The following is a 20,310-nucleotide window of genomic DNA, read 5'->3' on the forward strand; positions in this document are numbered from 1 at the left end:
GCTATGGTGGTAGTGACAGAAAATACCCTGTATATCGTTACTGTTTCATTACCGCATCATTTCACAACATCTCCATGTAAGTGGGTGGATGCACCACTCTCAGAGGTTAATAGAAGTTGGTAAATTGGGTGGGATCCAGCATAATGGACTCGTGACTCAATTACCACCACTGTCCATCCCCAGTCCTGCTAGAGAGGAAAATAAAGCAAATAAATTACAATTATAGTAATTGATCAACTTCCTCTCAATTTTGGTATGTCTTTGTGGCTATAAGTGTGTTTCTCTATTACTTCCCTTGTGGTCACGATTCAATATCATTCATAAATCGTTTACCAGATTGAAGTAAAATTCTGTTTGAAGTACAAAATTTGATCACATTAAAACTAATTTTTTGCTTCATGCCTGATAACCTAAAAGGGAATGATTGTAATCCCCTCTATTAATTTACTTATACTTGTAAGGATTTATTTACTGTAGATGAATATTGATAAAGTTTTTCATTTATTTATCTTCCTAACACGGGACTCACCTGCACAGATTACAGAACAATCAAAATGCCCAAAATAATAAGAAAAAAACAACAAATACTGGAAATTTGAAATAAAAACAAAAAATGCTAGATTTACACAGCAGGTCAGTCAGTACCTGAAAAGGTTGATCAGAACTGATTCTTTGATCTTTGATGTGACAAAAATGAATTTTGCCTATGATGTATCATAGTAGTCACTGCTTTCCTCATCCTTTGGGAGGGTGAATTTCTGTGGGGGTTCTCCCGCTTGTCCATCGTAAATTTGGCGGGAGAGCCGCGGAAACCCTGGAAAAATAATGCAAACTTCTCAGTTACAGAGGATAAACCCCACCAAAATTCATCCTCATGCTGTAAAAAGCCAGGTACACTCACAGAAAATGGTCCAGCTAGCATTGACACAATGGGCCAGAAATTGCTCCCAAAACAACGGAAGAGCTCAACAGCGCTCTCAGTTTTTATGGTGAAATGAAGGAGCAAGTTCCCGCATTTGCACATGCGCAGTGAAATATGGAAATCTGAAACTTGCTGTTTGTGGTTCACCGGTGATATGACAGCTTCGAATTAAAGGGCCATTGCATGCTGCAATCAGAGAAATCATTGAAAAAATGCCAACTTGCTTATCTGCCCAGCTGGAAAGTAACAGTACGGTAGCATAGTGGTTATGTTACTGGAGTAGTAATCCAGAGGCCTAGACTAATAATCTGAGAGTCGTGAGTTTAAATCCCGCCATGGCAGCTGGGGAATTTAAATTCAGTTAATTAAATATAATCTGGAATAAAAAGCTAGTATCAGTAATGGTGACCATGAAATTACCAGATTATGACTCTAGACCCACAGTAAAATGGTTAATTCTGAAATGGCCTACTATGCCACTCAGTTGTATAATCCCACTACATAAAAGTCATATTAAAAATAAAACTGGATGGACCACTAGGCACTGGACACAACAAAGGCAAACCAAGCCCAGTTGACCCTGCAAAGTCCCCCTCATGAACATCTGGGGGCTTGTGCCAACATTGGGAGAGCTGTCCCACAGACTAGTCAAGCAACAGCCTGACATAGCCATACTCACAGAATCATACCTTTCAGCCAACATCCCAGACTCCTTCATCACCATGCAGGCTTGGGCTGATAAGTGGCAAGTAACATTTGTACCAGACAATTGCCAGGCAATGACCATCTCCAACAAGAGAGAATCTAACCACCTCCTCTTGACATTCAATGGCATTACCATCACCGAATCCCCCACCATTAACCACAAACTAAACTGTACCACCCACATAAATACTGTGGCTACAAGAGCAGGTCAGAGGCTGGGTGTTCTGTGGTGAGTGACTCACCTCTTGACTCCCCAAAGCCTTTCCACCATCTACAAGGAACAAGTCAGGAGTGTGATGGAATACTCTCCACTTGCCTGGATGAGTGCAGCTCCAACAACGCTCGACACCATCCAGGACAAAGCAGCCCACTTGATTGGCACCCCATCCACCACCTTAAATGTTCACTCCCTCCATCACCGGCGCATCGTGGCTGCAGTGTGTACCATCTACAAGATGTACTGCAGCAACTCGCCATGGCTTCTTCTGACAGCACAACCTCTACGACCTAGAAGAACAAGGGCAGCAGGCACATGGGAACATCACCACCTGCACATTCCCCTCCAAGTCACACACCATCCTTACTTGGAAATATTTTGCAGTTCCTTCATTGTCACTGGGTCAAAATCCTGGAACTCCCTACCTAACAGCACTGTGGGAGAACCTTCACCACACAGACTGCAGTGGTTCAAGAAGGCAGCTCACCACGACCCTGTTATGGGCAATTATGAAGGGGTTTGATAGGGTATGCGCAGAGAAGATGTTTCCATTTGTGGAGAGTCTAAAACTAGGAGCCATAATACGATAGTCTCTATTAAATCCAATAGGTAATTCAGAAGAAACTTCTTTACCCAGAGAGTGGTTTGAATGTTGAACTTGCTATCACAAGGAATAGTTGAGGTGAATACAGATAGGGTTAGATGAAGTAGGGTGAGAGGAGGTTTGTGTGGAGCATAAACACTGGCACAGACCAGTTGAGCTGAATAGCCTATTTCTGTGTTGTAAATTCTATGTAATCAGCTCCCCTTCTACTTACATAAGAACATAAGAACATAAGAAATTGGAGCAGGAGTAGGCCAATCGGCCCCTCGAGCCTGCTCCGCCATTCAATAAGATCATGGCTGATCTGATCAGCCAAGCTGTGCTCTTAACACCGTAAGTATATTTTGTTTAATAAATTTTTCGTAAATCGAATGATACACTTTCAGTTATTGCCTTCAAACTTATTTAGGTAAAGAAAGAACTTGCATTTATATAGCACCTATCACAGCTTCAGGACTTCACAATGAGCTTCACAATCAATGAAGTACTTTTGAAATGTATTCACTATACAGAAGGAATCCGTTTGGCCCATCATGTCTGTGCTGTCTCGTTGATAGAGTAATCCAAAGTTATCCCAATGTCCCCCACAATCAATGCCCTGACCTGGTGCCAGAAAGCCAGCTGGGCCAGTCTGCCTCGGCAGTCACCAATTTGCTGCAGTCTGCAGCCAGGCCCAAGCTCCTAGAAGTCACCGACCGCGAGCATCTCAAGATCCTCATCTGAATTGCAGCAGCCATTCTCCACCTATTCTGTAGCCACTGGGGAAAGTGCCTTATAGAAGTAGGTAAGAGATCACTTACGAAAGGCACTATGGGCCCACACGTGGGGTAATAATTAGTTTGTAGACATTTATATAAGCCAGTAAAATTATAAATTGTTTTGAAATCTTTGTTTGCAGTGTGTCCCTGTAGAGTCAGGTGACATGTATATCAATGTTTCTCTTTGGGCAGAAGTAGTTTATTGGGCTGTGGAAGGACTGGGACAGATGTTGCACTTGACTGTTTATAGAAGGGCAAGGATTGTTCAGCAGATGTGTTATTCAATTAGCTGCTGCCGATGAGCAGTGGCTGCAGGCTGGTGTTGGTGCCTTTAGGCTTCCTCAATATCCTCAATGTCATCGGCGCTTTCCTCATCATCTGGTCGAAGGTTCTTATCCAAAGGGAGCTCCATATGTTGTGCCCGTTGCAAAGTAAATCACTATATGAGATATTCTCACTGAGCTATATTGGAAGAAATCACCAGACCTGTCCAGGCAGCGGAAACATTGCTTGAGCACATCTATGGTCTTTTCAATGTAGCCAACCTGTGGATCCGGTTGTATTACAGCTCGAACGGCGAACATGGGTTTCTGAGAGGAGTTATGACCCCAAGTGTACAGGTGATAGTCCTTGTCATTGTCTCCAAGCAACCAGCCTCTCACTTGCTGTTCAAGGAATGGGAGATGGAGACTTTGCGCAAGACAGAAGTGTCATGACATGGCAATGCTAGAAGAACATGCGTGATGTGAAGCTGGTGATCACACACCAGTTGTGCATTAATGGCATGGGAGCCCAGGTTGTCTCTATGAAAGCCTGGAAGAGGTAGGAACAGAAAAGTGGAAGGCAGTGGTGATCTTACCTGCCACTGGCAGTGCTATGCCCAAGTTAGTATTTGGCTACAGATCCTTGCAGCAGACTGTATGATTAGAAAGAACTATTACGACCTCAGGATGTTCTAAATGCTTTACATCCAATTAAGTACTTTTGAAGTGTAGTCACTGTTGTAGTGTAAGAAACACAGCTGCCAAGTTACGCACCGAAAGGTCCCACAAACAGCAATGAAATAATGACCAGATAATGGTTGAGGGATAAATATTGGCCAGGACACCAGGTAGAACTCCCCTACTCTTCTTTAAAATAGTGCCTGGAATTTTTTTACTTCCACCTGAAAGGGTAAACAGGGCCTCAGCTTAATGTCTCATCCAAAAGACAGCACCTCTGACAATATTCTCCCTCAGTAGTGCACTGCAGCAGATCAGTCTAGATTGTGTGTTCAAGTACCTGGAGTGGGGCCTGATCTCACAACCTTCTGACTCAGAGGCGAGAATGCTACCACTGAGCCGTGGCTGACACCTAAGATTAACTGAGTAATTAGATCCATGCTGACCTGGAACTGCAGAGGCAGTTTGATCTTTGGTCATTGCCAGATGGAAGTGCCAAGGCCTGAGATATGATTGGTGGCATAATGGCAGTCCAGCTTGGTGCCTATGAATCTCATGGGCATGCCTTCTTTCATCTTGTACCACTTGAACCGTAAAATACTGCAACTGCAGTACCTTGAAAGCATCCCTACCATTCATTTCAAATTATCCTGTTAACCACTGTGAGAGTATGTAGCTTACAGCTGGGTGGCTTGCTGTTCCCCGAGTAGGATTCCTTTTTATGTCCACGATTGCCTACATAACAACAGTGACTGCACTTCAAATTTTCAGCAGTTGCATCTTCTTCGCTTTCAACATTTCGGAAGTGTTCAAAAGTAATCCATTGGTTTTAAAGTGCTTTGAGGCATCCTGAGGGATGCTATGGCAATGTAAGCTCTTTCTTTCTCAGTTCTTTACCATGAACTTGTAAATGCTTCGACTACAATACAAAAGCCATTGAGAAAAAGAAAATAAAAAACATTCATTAAAAATAGATCTGTGCATAGCTGCCCTGATGATGTCATCGGGATACACTCGCCATTTTAACTGTTGACCTGACTGAGGGCCGTGCAGGCTTGGACCCGTCAGCAAAAGTTGGCAGCAGCAAGGATCCTGGCCACAGGAGGCTCACATAAGTATTGTTTATAATTATTTTGTAAGGGTATTTTAAAATTTTTTAAAGGTTCATTGGGCCTCACCTGCCTCGGGCTTCCCCCCATCCCCTGATTGCAGACTCGCTGCAAATCCGACCCTGCAAATCCTTACCTTGCTGGGGATCGTTTCCATGGGTCCCTGGCAGCATCCTAACCCCCCTCGCCAATTGGGACCGCCAGCTTTGAGTGGGAGTCGGAGTCAGGGCATGTAAATGAGGCCTGGGAATTAAAATCTCCCAGACCTAGTGCGCGGGGAGGTGGGGTGTTTCGGACGGTTCATAGTCCACTTCTGACTCCGCACCCCTGATTCCCGCCCAGCGTTAAAATCGGCCCTAGAAAAACTGATTTCAAATTTGAGATTGTCTATCTACAATGGCAAATTTAACTTGATATAAAGAGCGTGATAAATGCAACTTGGAACAAAGATGCCAGTGTGGTTGCTATGGTGCTACTAAGAGACACTGGAAAGCAAAGTGTGAATGCATTGAAACAATTTCAAATGAAGCAGAGAGAATGTATTGTTAATCAAGTTTATTTTGAGGCAGTTATGATTTTAGCAGCAGAATTGGCCATTCAATGCATGCCAAATGGTACCTGGCTCATACAATGCCTGATACAGAAGCTGAAATGAAGGAAATCAGGATTTTTATTATTTAAGGAGGAATCCAAGAATCTCTCAATTAAATACCAAAACCCTAGATATTATACTGAGAGCAGGAGTAAGGACATTTTAGTCAGCATTCGCAAAGAAACTCGCACATAATGAAAATTAAATGCTCTGCGTTTTAAGAAGCTTTGCCCTTATTCTGAGGTTTATGTCTTGTTCGATATCTTGCTGAATGTCAATATTTTTTGCACAATTTATTTTGAGTCCACATGAATTAAGCAAATCAGTGCAAATTATGATTCTAGTCACAAAGAAAGTCTTTTTAAACTATCTAGATTTGGCCTTATTCCTTCTTCACTTTCTAGCATAATAAATGATAAAGCAGTGCATCAAATAGCTGTCAAATTGTGTTTTGTTGCTGTCCTCAAAATGTATAGCTCTCCAGGTACGCTAGAACTGGGAAAGAAATGCATTGTGATCGCTTTGGTTTTATTAATTGTTTCGATAACCACTGTTTGTTGAGGTTCGCGTTTAATAAATAAATGGTGTATGACAATTACGATGAGTCAAAAGATGATTTTGGGTATCAGGCGAACAAAAGAAAACACTCTCTCAGTGCCAGTGAAGGTGATTGCTGCACTCACCTATTATGCAACTTTCAGACCCCTGCTGGAGCAACTGCAGGTTTCAATCATTGATAAATCTCCACAATCATTTCTACAGTCGGGGCTATTGAGTTCAGAAAGACATCACCATAACAGCATCCAGACTGTAGGATATTACAACAACGAAACAACAACAACTTGCATTTATATAGTGCCTTTATCATAGTAAAAGGTCCCAAGGTGCTTCACAGGAGCAGCTGAAGGCATGGCCACCAATGGTGGAGCGATGAAAATCAGGGATGCGCAAGTGGACAGAATTGGAAGAGGGCAGAGATCTCGGAGAGTTGTAAGGCTGGAGGAGGTTATAGAGATAGGGAGGGGCGAGGCCATGGAGAGATTAGAAAACAAGGGTTTGAATTTTAAAATTGAGGTGTTGCCGGACTGGGAGCTAATGTAGGTCAGTGAGCACAGGGATGAGGGGTGAATGGGACTTGATATCAGATATCACATCAGCACAACAATACCTCATGCTGAATAATAAAAAAAATACAATTTCCGTTGAAAGAGGTATAATAAATATTCATTCCTTTTCCTTCCATCCTGAAGCCTGTCTCCTTTCTGCGGTAAAACTTCACCTGCCACCACTGGAAAAGTTCTTTCTCAAATTTGAGTTCTGAGGCAGCATGGTGAGATGGAGATTTGATAGCAGTATTACTAAAAAATGAGGATAACTATAGACCAGTTATTCTGGCTGGTCAATTATCAACACATTGGATTACTGCAGGTGTGTCTGGCTCAGATTTTTTTTAAAATTCGTTCATGGGATGTGGGCATCACTGGCAAGGCCAGCATTTATTGCCTATCCCTAATTGCCCTTGAGAAGGTGGTAGTGAGCCCCCTTCTTGAACCGCTGCAGTCCGTGTGGTGAAGGTTCTCCCACAGTGCTGTTAGGAAGGGAGTTCCAGGATTTTGACCCAGCGATGATGAAGGAATGGCGATATATTTCCAAGTCGGGATGGTGTGTGACTTGGAGGGGAATGTGCAGGTGGTGTTGTTCACATGTGCCTGCTGCTCTTGTCTTTCTATGTGGTAGAGGTCGAGGGTTTGGGAGGTGCTGTCGAAGAAGCCTTCGCGAGTTGCTGCAGTGCATCCTGTAGACGGTACACACTGCAGCCATGGTGCGCCGGTGGTGAAGGGATTGAATGTTTAGGGTGGTGGATGGGGTGCCAATCAAGCAGGATGCTTTGTCCTGGATGGTGTTGAGCTTCTTGAGTGTTGTTGGAGCTGCACTCATCCGGGCAAATGGAGAGTATTCCATCACACTCCTGACTTGTGCCTTGTAGACGGTGGAAAGGCTTTGGGGAGTCAGGAGGTGAGTCACTCGCTGTAGAATACCCAGCCTCTGACCTGCTCTTGTAGCCACAGTATTTATGTGGCTGGTCCAATTAAGATTCTGGTCGATGGCAACCCCCAGGATGTTGATGGTGGGGGATTTGGCAAAGATAATGCCATTGAATGTCAAGGGGAGGTAGTTAGACTCTCTTGTTGGAGATGGTCATTGCCTGGCACTTGTCTGGCGCGAATGTTACTTGATTATGGTTATCAAGTCTGCCACAAAGGAACAACTGGGTTCAACTCCCATCACCAACTAATCTCAATCCCATCAAGACCTCGCTTACTTCCATCCCACTCCTAAAGAGGATACTTACTATTGGGTTGATAGACAACTGACAAATGCAGGTTTGAGTCCGTACTAGGAGAATAGCAGGTACCAGAAATTCCTCCCAACTGACATAGTGAGCATCACAACTCATTATAAATTGAGAGACTGATTGGCCATCATGCTGCTGACCACAGCATGAACACACACCATACCCCATCCAGCAATGGGCCACCAGTTGGGCCTGTGGAGCTTCAGCAGAACTACAACTCACGGTGACCCATATTCTACGTGGCATGGTGGAGCCGGGTGGTTAATCCACGATAAGCTCATGATTCTTCACCCTGTTGCTTTCCCACAATCTCCGCCACTTGTCTTTAGATGAGAGTTCCGAGGTTTTAAGAGTTTCAGCCGCTAACCAGAAGAGGTTCCTGGACTTAAGGCAGCACGTTTGGAGCTTCTGACGATCTTCATTAATAGGCAGATCTGAGTTTGCCCGATTATATTCTCTGATTATTTTCTGGGAGGTGGTGGAGCCAGATTGTCGGTGTTGGTATCAGCGCGTTTGTGAAGATTCTCACAGTGGCGTTCAGTTGCACGCCTGATATGTATGTGCACTTCCTGCCCACGCTGGTGTGCAATATTCAGATATTGTTCAGCACAGTTATAATGTTGAGCTGTGAAGAGGGTGCTGTATTCTGCAGTTGTTATTTGCCCACACAAAACAGCTTACAATGTACCAGCCACCTTGGTCTACATGATCTAACTAAACAAATGCCCGTATACCAAGCTTACTCATCGGCAATTGCTTCATCCAAGTCCCCGTATAAGAGGCTTTGTCAAATAACGTGCTTATCGTGAGGCTGGTTCCCCCATAATAAATGTACTAAACAACAGATCATTTTAGACCAAAACTTTCCTCCTCTGTACCTGTTTGGATTGAAGAATGATGCTCAATATGGGCATAATCAGACAAAATCAAGAGAGGAAGATAAAGAAAAACTGGGTAAAAATAATTAAAGATTAGAAGATCAATGAAACATCATGGTGAATCGGAAACTGCAAGTTCAGTAGAAACTTCAGAAATGATTAAAGGAGCAAGAACATTAGCTTTTACGCTAAAGGCTTTTCTGGTGATGAGCAATACTGGACAGCGTAGACCGAATGATTTGAAAGGGCAGATAAGTGTAAGCTTTTACCTGCATTATCAATGGCTTCTCTCATTAGCTGGATTCCTTAGCAGATGTTAGCAGTTCCCTTCTGAAATATGGAAGAGAAGGAGTTGTCGCTACTCTATTAATGTAAATTCACCACCTTAAAAATTGCTCATAAATAACAAGTAAATAATAAGTATGAGCAAAACACTGTGAAAAGACATTCCTGTTTAAACCCATTTTAATACCTGTCTGTAGTGTAATTTAGTACTGTTCCTACAAGATTCTTTTATTGTCTTTCTATACACGAGAATGAGAAAAATAAATGCAATGTTTATTTCCTTTGAGGATAAACAACAGTTTTGTCTGATTATGTTTTGTAAATTTATATTCCTCTTATAACAAAGGCTGTAAAAGTGGTAATTGCTGCTTGAAATAACAAGTTGGATTCCAACTGTCAAGATTTATTTGCTGAAAAGCTTAACTTAGTTCATATAAGTTTTGTCAGAACTTACCTGTTAATCCTGTAATTATGTGGAAGTTTTCATCACTTAAGCATTTTAAGAAAATATACAGTACAGCAGGTGATCACTGAAAGGGGATACTTATGAAGGGACCAAAACATTGGGCCAGATCTTGCTGGAGTGGGGCATCCTGCGGCATGCCTCGTTAGTTGGGCTTGTTCGTGCATGTTTAGATTTTAAAATGTTTTGCCCACAAAGTTGCTGGAAGTGCGAGCTGATAACAGTGTGGCAAGGGCATCTGGGACCATGGTGAACAACGGGACAAACAGTGTATCTCCTTGACCAGTGAGATTTAAGGATTGGGAAATAAACAGAGGAAGGACTGAGGAGGGTGAATTCAATGTCAAATCAAGTACAGAAAGAGAAATAAAGAGAGGGAAAGAAAGATTGGATTACGAGAGAGAGAAAAAGGAGACAGAAAAGAAAAGTAAAATAAAAAATGTTAAAATTTAAGATTTGACATTTTTAAAATCTCCTTAAACAACTCACAACTTGAAGGAATAAGACTCCTTATTGACTTATAATTGTTCATTTTCTGGGCAAGAAAGGTTGATTGGCAATCGTTAACAATTATTATTTCATTAAAAGAGTACCTACCCTGTTAAATACTAGACTTAACTTTCTGTGGTGAGTTTAATGGGCAATTAATGTGCAAATGCAGCAACTTCATGAAAATCACGGGGAGGTTAAGCGGAGATTTTCGCGAAGCTAACAGCGGAGTGGCACAAATCAGCCACAAGCTTCTGGCGATTCGCAATTCACAGGGTACAGTGGAGGTCCAAAGAGATTTTAGGGGCCTGGGTACACAGGTCACTAAAATGTAAGTAGTCAGGTACAAAAAATAATCAAAAAGGCTAATAGAATGTTAGCCTTTATAACTAGATGGCTAGAATATAAAAGGACAAAGTTTTGTATAGTTATACAAAGCCCTGGTTAGACCACATCTGGAGTACCGTGTACAGTTCTGGGCCTGCACCTTAGAAAGGATATATTGGCGTTGGAAGGAGTGCAGTGCAGATTCACCAGAATGTTACCAGGGCTCCAAGGGTTAGATTATGAGGAGAGATTACATAAACTAGGCTTGTATTCCCTGGAATATCAAATGTTAAGGGGTGATTTGATTGAGGTTTTTAGGATTTTGAAAGGAATTGATAGGGTAGAAAGAGAGAAACTTTTTCTGCTAGTGGGGGAACCTAGGTCAAGGGAACATAAACTTAAAATCAGAGCCAGGCCATTCAGGAGAGAAGTTAGGAAACACTTCCTCACGCAAAGGGTTGTAGAAGTGTGGAACTCTCTCCCACAAAAAGCAGTAGATGCTGGCTCAATTAATAATTTTAAATCTGAGATTGATAGAATTTTGCTAGCCAAGGGTATTAAGGGATATGGAGCCAAGGTGGATGGATGGAGTTAGGATACAGATCAGCCATGATCTTATAGAATGGCAGAACAGGCTCTCGGGGCTGAATGGCCTACTCCTGTTCCTGTGTCCCAAACTACTGGGAACCTGCTACTATTGTTCCTCAGAATGTAGGGAGAATTAACCTGTGATGAAGTGAATGTCTTTAAAGGTTCTTTAGCACTGTAGGATGTGCAGTTGAATGCAGACCAATCGATTTCCTTGTCGGTATTAACAAGCCCAGGTTCCAGGAATCAATGGTATTTCAAACCCACTAAAATGTGGGCCTATGATTATGTCATTGAGACAAAATATCTGGTTTTAGTTATGTGGAAGTGAAGAGTTGGTTCTGTTCATTTGCCCTCGGTGATTTTACATATTAAAACATAGCCCAGAATGCCTAGGGAGACTGGCTCCAACTTTGAGTGTGAAAGTAAGAGAGCAGTGCATGGCAAACAGCCTTCCAACACAGCGATAGCACAAGTATAAAACTGCACTTAATAGGCTATTCTAGGATGGCACTTTACAATGAGCTTAGCCTAAAGTTCCTTCATTTCTAGTAAAATAGAAAAAAGGACTGGAAAGACAGTGGCCTTTCACCTCTGGTACCCAAGTTCAAATTCTATCCAGATTGATGGCTTGAAAGTCTCTTCCGCCAGTTATGAGAGCCGTCCATGAAATTCTTTGATAATCTCAATCCAGTTCCTAGAGGGCATGGGCCCACAGTACAAAACTATCTCTAAATGGCAATCTTACTCAGAGAGACCACAGAATGCCTGTTGCAGGCAACGGAACATTGTCACTGATGGTGTAGGCGGTGCTCTTTGTGGTTGGATTTGAGGCACACTGTTGGGGAAAAATAAAGGGAGCTATACTCTGCATCTAACTGTGCTATATCTGACCTTGGAGTCTTTGAGGGTAATACTAAGTGCCTAAAAAGGAAAATGTTCCATTCCTCATCACTAACCTCCCTCACTTTGATGAGCACAAGAATCACCAAAAATAGTTTTAGCTGATTTCCCATATGCTCAAAGTAGTCTGGAATCTGGAACACAGTTATAATGTTTAGCTGTGAAGAGGTTGCTATATTAATGTGGCCTCCCTTTAAGTCCACTGTTTCTAAATCCCTGGTTGATGCTCCTGTAGGTTGTCAAGGGCAGAAAAATCACCAGGAAGTATCTTTTTAATACTTCTGACATTGGAAGTGTGACATTTGAAGTGTGTTAGATCTGGCCTAGCCACACAACTTTTAGATATATTCATACTTCTCTATATGGCATCACTGAAAATGAGTCAGAGGATATGTTAAAATGTGATGCCTGATGTGTGTTGGTCAAAGTGTGACAGGAAGTTTAACACTTATAGGATTGTATGCTATCCTTACAGCAGAGAAGGTTAAGGGGAGATTTAATAAAGGTGTTCAAAATTATGAAGGGTTTTGATGGAGTGAATAGGGAGAAACTGTTTACACTGACAGGAGGGTCGGTAACAGAGGACACGGATTTAAGATAATTGGCAAAAGAACCAGAGGGAAGATGAGGACAATTTTTTTTACACAGCGAGTTGTTATGATCTGGAATGCCCTGCCTGAAAGGGTGGTGGAAGCAGATTCAAGGGGGAATTGGATAAATACTTGAAAAGGAAAAATTTGCAGGGCCATGGGAAAAGAGCAGGCGAGTGGAACTAATAGGATAGCTCGTTCAAAGAGCCGGCACAGGCACAAAGGGCTGAATGATTCTATGATTTGGAAGGTATTTAACAGATTATAGTTTATACAGATTCATTTTCTTTATTTACTAATGAAAAATTGATTTTTTAAATCACTAGTCATGAATAACTATCAGATCATTCTCCATTCTTTTGCAGCTGACTGGCATATTAAGGGCTAAACAAGTCACACAACATAAGAGGATTTGTGCTCATCAAGCTGCTTCTTTTGAGTATCTGCTTCTTTCATAACACTGAAGCTGTGTCTGCCTCTCACTTTCACAAGGAAGCAGTTTGCACAGGTTATTTCCTCAGCCTAATAAATATTACGTCCTTAGGAATCTAGCAACACTAATCAATATCATTACAGATGGAAGGCTGGGGCACTGCACCGTTATGTGTTAGGGATGGCTGAAAGCTCCCTGTGTTCTCAAACCCTGTGTAGTTATTATATCACAAAAAATTCAGGGCTGGAAAAAGTTACTTAGCAACAGCGATGTGTTCTCAACCAGCTGGTACTTGCTATTTTCAGCTCTGACAGTGGAGAGTTTTTTTTTTGCAATATATCTGCATAAATACCGAGAAAATCTCCATCTTGGGGATTCTGAATAAAATATTTAGGATTTCTGAGAATATAAAAACAGTCCTGAAAATTGTCAGTGCCCAAGAATCTCTTGGTAGGTCAGACATACTCCTACGTTGTTAAATTAGACTGGACAGCATTGGGCTGGGAGCATTTAACTAGCTGCTGAGATGTCACACATCAGCTTATCAGCCTCCCCACAAGTTGGGACTGAATCGTAAACGGTAGTTACAAGCAAGAGACCAGCCATAGGTCAGTGATTTACAAAGATCAATTTTCACAAGTAAATTTTTAAAAAATCAGGGAGAGAGATTAATGTGAGTAGGAAATTCTATGATAAAATTAAAATAGAGCCTTTTCCTGGAGTACTCTTTTAAATGAGCATGTGCCTTATCAGATGCCCATCAGGACTCCTTTTTACCCAGCAGGAAATTCATGTATGTAAGTGATTTCCTTCATCTTGATGTGATGTTTCTTTCAATCAATGTGCAGATGTTGCATTGGTTGAGGCATAAGCAGGGTCCTATACGGAGTAAGCAAGGCCAGTCTCTTTCACAGTTAGCCCTAAAGCTGCTCTGGCTGTGGGGATTTAGGATGATGGGAGACTAACCCAATGGAAGACACCTGAGCCTGGAAATTCTTGGCGGGCTGCAGCGTCATTAACAATGCTCCCTGGGTGTCCACACCATGGGAACAGAAAGGAATTTCAGGATCCACCTCGGCATTCTGTGGGGGGGGGGTTGACCATTCTGGTTGAAGATCCAGAGTTTTTCTTTCTTTAAGGCTGATTGACACAACATTTGCTGGTTTTTGAATGGCAGAGTGGACCCCACTTTCTCCATGATGTCATTCTGGCGTTCAAAGTACGCCTGCACCTTAGAGGTGTACTTTCTGTTGAGATCAAAGGAGGCGGAACAGGTAGGTGACATCATCAGACCTTCGGCAGCATTGTGCTAAAAACAGAAAAAAAATGGAAACCTGACGGAAGTCCATTCCACTCCAAATTCCTCCCACGCCGACCCAGATAATTGCAAATTTATGTTATCACAAGCCAGGAATTTCTAGTCCCCCATATCATCCTGGTGCTTCCACAATTCCATCTGCAATTGAGCAGCCCCGTTCTAATATGCAGAAATGTACAACTATATCTGACCTATTGTGTATACCATCAAGTATCGTGTTATCTGTCATAGAGCATTTGTGTCAGCAGAGATTCAGTGATAGCACTCCTGCCTCTGAGTCAGAAGGTCATAGGTTCAAGTCCCAGTTCAGAGACTTGAGCACATAATCTAAGCTGGCACTTTAGTGCAATGCTGAGGTAGAGCTCTTTCGGTATGAGAAAGTCATAGCCAGAGAATCACCTGCAATGGCTTCTCTTCCCGCTCCTGCACCATTTCCTCTGGACTCCCCCAAGGATCTATCCTTGGCCCCCTCCTATTTCTCATTTATGTGCTGCCCCTCGGCGACATCATTTGAAAACACAACATCAGGTTCCACATGTACGCTGACGACACCCAGCTCTACCTCACCATCACCTCTCTCGACCTCTCCACCGTTTCTGATTTGTCACATTGTTTGTCCCACATCCTCGAACTAAATATTGGGAAGACTGAAGCCATTGGGCCTGATTTTAGCAGGCCTGCGGGTTTCCGGCGGGTTGGGTTTCGGGTGCGTGGCCTCCGCGCCCGGTGAAATTAGTGGGTTGCCCGCGCGATCGTAGCAGGCAATCCACTAATTGGAATCATTTACCTGCTCCTCCGGGGTCCGTGCTGCTGGTCTGCGCGTCGGGCGGGCTGCGCATGTGCAGTACGATCTGTCAGCTGGAGGCTCTCTAGTTAAAGGGGCAGTCCTCCACTGACACATGCTGCAACCAATGGAACAAATTACAGCATGGAGCAGCCCAGGGGGAAGGCTGCTCCCAGTTTAATGATGCCTCACCCCAGGTATCATCAGATGGGGTGAGGAGGAGGGGGAGGGCAGAGATCTTCCACCCGGCGGGCGGGAGGAAGCGGCCTGCCTCTGCCACCAAGAAGGCCTGGCTCGAGGTGGCAGAGGGGGTCACCTGCACCACCAACATATCGCCCACCTGCATACAGTGCAGGAGGCGCTCCAATGACCGCAGTAGGTCAGCCACAGTGAGAACACTTACTCTTTCCCCTACACTCCGTCTGCCAAAACACCGCCCCCACCCCACATCTCCTTCGGCACCGCCAACACTACTCTGTCACATCACCCCTCATACCCACTCAAACGAAATCCTCATCTTACCTGCACCTACTCACCTCGCCAGTACTCATCCCGCCACTACCACTCAACCCAATCCTCATACAATCTTATGGCTCTATCTCATACTCACCCTCTCATGCATCTCTTTCACGGACAGCCTCACTCAACCTGCCACTACCTGTGCTGCAGCCACAGGGCATGAATCACATATGTGCAGTAGGCAGCGTAAGGCAAACGTGTCGTGAGCATGAAGGGGATGCACAAGGGTGTTTGAGGGTTTGTCATGGTTGTTACTTATATTGAATTTCTGACCCACGCACATTACATATTATATTGGCACCACCACTGCCACGTCTCCACGAATCCTGTCTGTTGTGTGCAATAATGCCCGCTCCTGGGTATCACTATGAGGACCCACCACTGATGCCACTCATTGTGTTACTGCAGAGTAGGTGCAGGTGTATTTGCAGGGCTCTTCCGCGCAGACGAATGAGAGACATCGGCGGTGTACCCGGCTGCACCCTGGAAGGATGCGGAGGAGAAGTTGTGGAGGGCAGTGGTGACTTTGACAGCGACAGGTAAGCAGATGGTGCTCGGGCCAGCCAGGAGCAGCTCGGCATGAAAGAGCCTGCAGATCTCCACGACTACATGTCGAGTGAATCTGCGCCTCCGTGTGCACTGCTGCTCGGAGAGGTCCAGGAAGCTGCGCCTCGGTCTGTGGACCCTGTGGCGAGGGTAGTGCCCTCTGCGACGCGTCTCTCTCTGCGGTAGCCCTGGTGGATGTGTCACAGCACTCTGTTGTGGAGCTCCACGTGTCAGAGGTGGACGGCGTGGATGGCGAGGCTGGTGATGTTGTTCGCCCTCCGAGGGGGTCATGACTGCAGCTACGACGGCCCCCATCCGCAATATGTACATCTGAGGGGGTCCGCAAGGTAGGCACATGTCTCCGGACCCCGGGGTGAGTGTGCAGGTTGGTCACGTTGACCGTCCGGAGGGGGGAGGTGGAGGCCACGCTTTGTCCCAAGTGACAGAGCGGCCTCCTGCAATGGGTGAGGGTCTCCCCCCCCCACCTGTCAAATGGACCTTTGCAGCTTCCACAGGCTGACGGCTGCAACACGTCCAGTTCAACTAGGACTGTTTCCCCCAGTGTGTGAAACAGTCCCATGTTTCCCCAAAATCACACACAGTCCCTTAATTAGGTCAGTTCATGACCTGAACAAGCAAAATAAATAACCTCAAGTGGCATCCCGCTGGCTTTAATTGCCTGCGGGATTCCCACCAGCGGGGGCTGCGGTCGCACCCCCGCACGTCATCGGGGAACCCAGAAGTGGGCGGGATCGTGGCGCGATCCGGTCACGTGACTGGATATCGGGATTTTCAGGGCCCCCCCCGCTGGAAACCCACAGGAAACCCGACGGTAAAATGGAGCCCAATGTCTTTGGTTCCCACCACAAACTCCGTTCCCTAGCAACTTCCCTCCATCCCTCTCCCTAGCCACTGTCTGAGGCTGAACCAGACCGTTCGTAACCTTGGCGTCCTATTTGGCCCTGAGATGAGCTTCTGATCACATATCCGCTCCATTACCAAGACCGCCTCCGTAACCTCACCTGTCTCCGCCCCTGCCTCAGTTCATCTGCTGCTGAACCTCTCATCCATGCCTTTGTTACCCCTAGACTTGACTATTCCAATGCTTGTCTGGCCGGCCTCCTGTCATCCACGCTCCATAAACTTCACTTCATGTAAAACTCTGATGCCCCGTATCCTAACTCGCACCAAGTCCTGTTCTCCCATCACCCCTGTCCTCGCTGACCTACGTTGGCTCCCGGTCTGGGAATGCCTCGATTTTAAAATTCTCATCCTTATTTTCAAATCCCTCCATGGCCTCGCCTCTCCCTATCTCTGTAACCTCCTCCAGCCCTACCAACCTCCGAGATCTCTATGCTCCTCCAATTCTTGCTTCTTGTGCATCCCCGATTTTATTTGTTCCACCATTGGCGGTTGTGCCTTCAGCTGCCTAGGCTCTGGAATTCCTTCCCTAAACCTCTTCGTCTCGCTACCTCTCTCTCCTCCTTTAAGACGCTTTTTAAAACCTACCTCTTTGACCAAGCTTTTGGTCACCTGTCCTAATATATCCTTATGTAGCTCGGTGTCAAATTTTGTTTGATAATCGCTCCTGTGATGAGCCTTTGGGCTTTTCACTATGTTAAAGGCGCTATATAAATGCAAGTTGTTGTTGTTGTTGTTGTTCAGATGTTAAACTGAGGACCCATCTGCCCTCTCAGGTAGACGTAAAAGATCCCATGGCATTATTTTGAAGACGATCAGGGGAGTTCTCCCCGGAGTTCTGGCCAATATTTATCTCTCAACCAACATCGCTAAAACAGATTATCTGGTCATTATCTTATTGTTGTCTGTGGGACCTTGCTGTGTGCAAATTGGCGACCGCATTTCCTACATTACAACAGTGACTACACTAGTACCTCATTGGTTATAAAGTGCTTTGGGACGTCCTGAGGACCTGCAAGGTGCTATATAAGTGCAAATCTTTCTTTCTTTACTCTATATCAAACAATGACCTGGGAAAACATGCAAATGTCTAATACAAAGGATTTGATTTACCCTGTAAATCTACCATATCTATTTATAGCCGTCCATTATTGTTTCATGTTCCAACTTCCTATAATGAGATTTACTAGCTTCCTGCATAAATGTTAAACTTGCCAGCTCTGTAAGCCTTTGTATTAAACTTGTGTAGTCCAAATTTGGTGTTAAGGCCTTCTCAGAGAATCTCAATCCACTTTGGTCTGGTGTCAGGTTGGGTTCCAACTCTGGATTTAGGCTGTGTTTGTACTATAAATATAATCCATGCAAAACATGGAGTTCTGCACCAATGCTACAGTTGTAGGGTGTATGTACCTTTAATTACTTTCACTTGTTGCAGAGAGACAAAATTTACCACAACATTTAGAAAAATATATTACAGTTAGAACACTTATACATGATTGTTTCTGGCTAAATCTCCCCTCAAGTATTTAAGCCTCACTGAGCCAACAGTAATTTTGATGCAACAAAATGAATAAAGAATTACAAAACGAAGGCAAAAAAATTTCCATATCAAAGAGTAACACATTAAACAAAATAAATCTAATTTAACTTTCCGAGTTGAGTGGTTCATTGCTTTAACCAAGAATCAATAGCCGTTACCCCACCTGAGTTATTACAAAATATACATTGAAGTGCTATATTATTTCAGCAAAGTCTCTGCTGGGGGAGAAAGATATGAGATGCAGAGCCCAATGAAACTGCTTCAGTTTCCACTGCTACAGGATTTATCACTATTGAAACAAAAAGAGAAAAGTACAGAGGGCTCCTGGGGCAAATTTTAAACCCTTAATCATCTGACTGCATTGATTAGCTCCCGGGATGTGGCAGGGATTACATCTCACTGTGGCACAACTATGAAAATTATAAATATATCCAATGTGATATCCCCAGCTTCATGAAGGCTCATACTGGAAGCAAAGCATCCCACTGCTGCCTAGCAGGCTTCTGTGTAGTAGGGCTCTGATGAAAACCTATCTTTCGCCTTCAGATGCGGAGTGACCTGCTGTTCGTTTCTGCCATTTTCTATTTTTCAGATTTCCAGTATTTGCATTTTTTTACCCATCCTAATAGCTACTCTTTCACCTATTTTACCTCTTCTTGCTGTAATATTTTACCTCTTCTTGCGCCACTGATGGAAGTATTGCAATTCATTATCAAAACATGCACAAACAGGATTTTATGGAAACCTAGGGTGTATTTACATTACAATGTTAGTATGGCTCAGAAGCAGTTTCTGATTCGCAGTAATGCTAAAGTTGCAGTATAAATCTGCAGTCCTGTCCCAATCTGACTTCAGATTGAAGTAGTGTGAAACTCTTTGCGGGAGGTAATCTCACACCACTTGGGACTGACACCACATGGAGTGCAATTTAAAAAAAGAAAGATTTGCATTTATATAGCACCTTTCATGACCTCAGGACGTTCCAAAGCACTGTAAGCACGGTGTCAAACTGGGGGAGAGGGGAGGAGGGGAGGGGATAATTCCTCTCAGACCTCCTGGTCAAGTTAATTTAAGAATTACAGATTGCTGACATTGCCACCTGCACTCCCTCTAACCATTTAAATGTCAATTATGCACTGAGCTCACTCATGGGCAGGAGAATTGGAATTCCAGCTGCACAGAAACTAGGCAATGTAAATGGGCTGAAACCCATGTTGCAACTATAACGGCAGCATTAGATGCAAATGCTGGTTTGGTGCCCGCAGCTCACCGCTTCCATCCGAATGAGGCCCTATGCTGACTTTGGCTCAGGTTGGCACGGACCTGCACATAGGCCAATTGCCCTGCCGACTTACCTCCTATTTGGGCACAAGTTGAATTTCTCCCTCATAGTTACAATATGGTGGGGGGTCCGAGAGTCCCATCGTAGAGAGGCAGGACACCTCATTAACATATTTAAATCGGGTTCCCACAGTGTAATTGGGAGCTCGATTTAAAATTCACTGCTGCTGCATGGGTTTCC

The 20,310-nt window shown here is 44.1% G+C and overlaps 1 long non-coding RNA gene across 1 annotated transcript; it reads right to left on the reverse strand.

The window, feature by feature from the left end:
* Positions 1–136: 136 nt before the first annotated feature.
* Positions 137–9,387, reverse strand: LOC137325181 (uncharacterized). The gene is made up of 3 exons (XR_010963835.1): positions 9,352–9,387; positions 646–814; positions 137–188 (listed from the first exon to the last, which is right to left on the reverse strand). It is a non-coding gene; the product is annotated as an uncharacterized lncRNA (long non-coding RNA).
* Between the last annotated feature and the right edge of the window lie 10,923 nt (positions 9,388–20,310).

Source organism: Heptranchias perlo, chromosome 9 (genome assembly GCF_035084215.1).
Source record: "Heptranchias perlo isolate sHepPer1 chromosome 9, sHepPer1.hap1, whole genome shotgun sequence".
NCBI classification, from domain to species: Eukaryota; Metazoa; Chordata; class Chondrichthyes; order Hexanchiformes; family Hexanchidae; genus Heptranchias; species Heptranchias perlo.